Genomic DNA, 5,107 nt, shown 5'->3' with positions numbered 1-5,107 from the left:
TAGATATATAGTTGCATTCTCTTAATGAATAAAATGATTTGTTCTAATGGTGTTTGTAAATAGGATCACAAATCCACTTCTTGTAAGCAATTAACCACTAAGAAGAATATATGCAGTGTATTATTTGTTGAAACTGTACTTCTGATTGGATTTGAAACTGTCTCATTGCTATCTGTTTATCAATAAAACTTTGAAAAAAAAACCTAAATGACAGTGTGACACTTGATTCTTTAAGCAATGTGGGGTTGTTAAGATTAACAAGAGAACTGGGCAACTCATGATCTACATTGTCTTCTTTTGGGAGGGTGCTTCTGGGGGACCCCTTCTGTTGAGCTGTGGAGTCGTGTTTGTAGTTCATGAGTGAGACCTTGAGCAAAAGCTATAGCAGCAGCTCAAAAAGAGAAGCCCCAGCTCTCGCAATCCCAACCAGCACACCCGGAGAGTTTGTACTGAGAAGGACGTGTGGTGCTTCATTCGGATTTGGGGATGGGCCTCATTTCTGCAAGGCCGTGGCAGGTGTCATTTAGTTCTCTATCTTTGTTCCTTTTTCAAAGTTTCGTCTGAGCAGTAATTGCTAAGTGGATCTTTTTCTATAGTATTTCTCAGCTACCTAAGTAACTCCTTCAGGAAAACATTATTTCTATTTTCTCTAATTTTGATCATAATATGAATTATTATGTTCAGAAGTCCTGTGATGGCATCTCTTAGAAATCATTACACTCAAGCTAATCGATACACTCCTTGGGTGATACCTTTTATTTGATACCTTTTATTATATTTTCCAGAGCTAAAACATGGAATGGCTAAATGACAACATACTTTCTCTTTACATTTGCTTCAGGAAGAAGAGGCCCTTAGAAACCTGTTATCTCCAGTACAGTACCTGTAATCCTACCATTTGAACTGCTATTTTAAATTTTGTCCTGAAGGTGGCAACATTGAATAATGTTTTGCAAATTGGTGTAAGTAGGTTTCTATGGCCACTTTAATTAAAGCCTTATATTTTAAAATAGGCATATTTCTCCACCCCTTGTTTATTATAATGTAGAAGAAAGTATTTTACTGAGGTTAAATTTTTTCATCCAGTAACCTTGAATATACACGTTGAAAGAAATCATTTACAACTTTGAAGAATTAAAGTTAACCTCGATAAGGTTCAGGCTTGTTCTCTTCACATTTCCAAATATAAGAATCAGTTTTAAGTATAAAATATGTTTCTGCCAAGTAAATTTTATATCAATAGGTATTTTTAACTATTAGTATAAATCAATGCTTATTACTTGGAGGTAAAATTTATTTTTGGTGTACTTACTCAGTTTGAAACAGACTATTATTAGTATTTAATGTGATCTGTTAATAAAGACATAAGACTTTTATGAAAGGGTAGTCTTGACAAAACAATTAAAAAGCAATAATCATAATAGTCAAAAAACTTTCACAATTAACAAGTACTTGGTACGAATTACTAACAATGCAAGTATGTCTTATGATTACTGCTGGGCATCTATCATTCTTCTCCATTTTCCTTCTTCTACTGGTTCTTCACCACTTGGCCAGAGTAGCCCACCCTTATCCATATCTTCTAAATCTTACTGCGAAGCAGTGTGTAGCAAGTTCGATGTCACTGAGGTTAATTGGCTTGTGCAAGAACTGTCAATGGCAAAGCCAAAGTGGGAACTCTCTATTTCCCACTTCACAAGCAAGCGGCAGCTGCTCACGGTTGTGATGTTATCATTACATTTATAGCTGTTGAGACTTTACGTAGATTCTAGGAGGCTCTTCCCTTTGTGCCCTGTTGCTATTTCCGTCCTAGGATGCTGTTCTATACATAAGTCATGCTTCGGCTTTGGCTTGTTGCCCTCTAGGCGTTCTAACAGAGGCCTAGCAAGCAGTATTTATCTAACTTACTGTGCATAGTTTTTCATATCTCCTTGCGAAATAGACTTAGACTATTGTTCTAAGTTCTCTAATAAGGTATCCCGAATCAAACGGGAGCTTCCCAAGCTGACTTCAGTATTGGAGGACAAGGACAGCAGCTATCTGCTCAGATGAAGGCAGGATGAAGGAATCGACAGCACCAGGCCTGTGAGCCACGCGATGCCAAAAGGCAGCACAGAGGGACCGCTGCGCAGGGGCTGAGCTGGGACAGGGCCTGGGGAGCAGGTAGAGTGCTCAGGCTGGTCAGGGAGAACGCTCCCCACATGCCCCCGTCTTCCGGTGATCTAAGGGCTCTGCACACACTCAGGCTATTAATGGGGGACACACAGTGTAGCAGTACAATTTGTCAGTATAGAACTGCCAGATGGAGAATTCGAACAGCTGGTATGTTGTAGGATGTGAATTTCTTTGCCACAGCATTTTGAAGGAAGCAATTCCAGTGTTTCCTTGGCCTCAGACCCGAGTACTGATGCTTTCTGGCTGCTCTGCTTCATGCCGGGGATTCTTGCCCACTCTCAGGAGAAGCAGAAACTGCCTGGGAAGCACAAGCCCCGGGTGACGCTCATCCTGGGTGCGCGCCCCCCGGTTCAGTGGTCAGAACGCTGGCTCCACCAGCTTAGGAGCACACCACGTCTGCAGTCAGGATCCTTAGTTCTCCACATGCAGAAGGAACTCGGTTCCTCAATTTCCTGGATGATAGCAAGAGGGACATGGAAACCAGGGTTTGAATGATGTCAAGCCTGTGTACTTCACAAATAGACCTAAGGCAGTTTTTTTTGGTTTTTTTTTAACTAAAAGTGACTATATTTTCTTATTTTTAAAAGAAATAATTGTGTAATGCTCAAATCTTTGTTTCATTATGTTCAACACTTTAAAAAGCATATTAAATCTAATTTGGACAATAAAGGGAACTTGAATTCAAATAGACACAAACCGGTTTCTAAATGTATGTTCTTTGGCTGTCTTTGAACTTCCAGGCCCTTAAAAAATATTCATTTAGTAAACAAGAATGAATATGCATGCAGAGGGAAGGAAAGAAAGAGAGAGAAGGGGCCGGGGAGATGGCTCAGTGGAATAAGCGCTTCCCCGGCAAGTGCAAGGGGCTGAGTTCAATCCCTGGTTCCACCAAAAAGAGAGAGAGAGAGAGAGAGAGAGAGAGAGAGAGAGAGAGAGAGAGAGAGATTCTCAGTCAAGGAACTCTTTGGTTTAGTGTGTTGTTGTGTCACCTCAAGTCCTATCATAAGATTTAGAGAGCAACACAAATAGCATAACATGGTGAGGGCGTTATAAACTAAGATACCCTGGAAACCAGTAGATCATGCAAACAAATGTACTCCTTACAATATAGTGAAAGCTATTTTGGCAATGGTCGTGGGCTAGGTACCTAAGATTCCAGAGATACAGGTATGACCAACAAAGGAGCTGGAATCCAATGTCTGTCTTCCACAAATACTGCCTTACACTCACTCGTCCCCGTCAGAAATATTACATTTTTTTTAGCACTGTGCAGTTTTATTAACCATTCAAGTACAGTAGCATCTGGTAAGATTGGGACAGAATTGGGATTGAAAAATGAACAGATATTCAGGATCTAACAATTTGAAAGAAGCCACTACATACTTTTTCACAAACATGTTTTCACAGAGCCAATACAGTACTAGCCATTAACTCAGTACACCAAGTGTACTGAAGTAGAAAAGATGCAACAAGAAAAATAGCTACATTAGAAAGACTAATACTTTAGAAAAAGAGTAAAACACTTTCAGTTTCTCCCCTTTAGCCCCTAAAATAACATCTTACAATTTGGATCTACCTATACAGTCCTACATCAGCTTCTAGAATATTTGTCAGGAGGGAAAAAAAAAAAAATGACACTGGCCAGTACAGTCTTTGGATATTTAGGAAGGGCAGGGGGAGAAAGTCAGTTCTCAGAACAAATTAGTCAGCTTCTGTCTCATCAGCAGGATCTTTGGATTCTTTGTTCTTCCAGACTTCTTCAATGTGTGTATCCTTCTCTCGCAAACGCTCCAGTTTGGCAGACATTTGTGCCTCTTGGTTCTCTTTGTTAGCTTCCATCTTGTGGGTCAGGTTCTCCTCCGCCCTTTCACTGAAGCTGTTGTTCTCTTCTCTTGCTTTTTGAAGCCCTTCTTTCTCATGCTCTCGTTTCTCAGCAAGCTGCTTCAAGACTTCAGCTTCACGGGACTTGCATCTTTCTTCTGCAGCTTCTAATTTCTTCTGAATTTCCTCCAGGGAAAGATCCTTCTTCTTTGGAGGGGAAAGGGGGAAATCTGGGACAGATTCTTTTGACCATGGGCTGAGAATCAGCTCAAAAGCTTGGCCTGAAGCACGCTTCTCCAGTTCTTTCACCTGAACATCAGAAGAAGCCATGGTGAGCAGAAGACGAGAGACTGGCTGGCAGGTTAGTCCACTGGTAAGGAAAGCCCTGCTCTGTCTGAGCCGCCTGGCCACACTCTCAGAAATACTACATTTTTTTACAAGAAAAAAAATAATTAAAATTTAGGGCTGGCCAGATATTTTAGCGGATTAAAGTGGCTGCTCAGGGAGAGCGCAGCAGCCGGGTTAGACCCCCGGTGTTCCGTGCCGACCCCTAGCCCGGGGTGCGCAGAGACAGCGATTGAGACTGGGAGTGGTGGTGCGTGCCTGTAATCCCAGAGCTTGGGAGGCTGAAAAACGGAGGATGGCTATGAGTCCAATCTGTCTAGTGAGACCCTGCAGACCCTGTCCTAAATACATAAAAAATTAAAATTTAACAGTTCAAGGCGTATGTAAAGCAGGCGAGTCTTTGCTCCGTATTGAGGACATTGGGTGCAGTTGTCGAAGCATACGCATTTCACGGCAACTCTAGCAATGGAAGGGACGACTTTGTCCCCCCGTCAGGTATCTCTTCTGAATCAAATATGGTAACTGGTAGTTCATGGCCAATTCTAGCTTGCGAACATTCTTTGTCCCAGGTTTGACCTGAAAATTATTTACGTTTTTAAAACACTGAAAATATTTCAAAGGCAGAGCACAATTTAGAGGCATAGAAATTTTCCATATGTACCCCACACAGGTGCAAGTTCTCCCATAGTCAGCACCCCAGCAGAGTAGTACATCTGTTAGGCTTCAGAGCCTGCCCTGACTCTTCACTGTGTCCACCTGTAGCCCT

At 41.6% G+C, this 5,107-nt stretch overlaps 1 pseudogene; it reads right to left on the bottom strand.

The window, feature by feature from the left end:
- Nucleotides 1-3,443: 3,443 nt before the first annotated feature.
- On the bottom strand, nucleotides 3,444-4,326 carry LOC101583922 (annotated as a pseudogene).
- Nucleotides 4,327-5,107: the final 781 nt, after the last annotated feature.

The sequence above is a fragment of the Octodon degus genome, unplaced genomic scaffold (genome assembly GCF_000260255.1).
Source record: "Octodon degus isolate 3935 unplaced genomic scaffold, OctDeg1.0 scaffold00084, whole genome shotgun sequence".
Taxonomy (NCBI): Eukaryota; Metazoa; Chordata; class Mammalia; order Rodentia; family Octodontidae; genus Octodon; species Octodon degus.
This window is presented reverse-complemented; position numbering and strand designations above follow the sequence as displayed.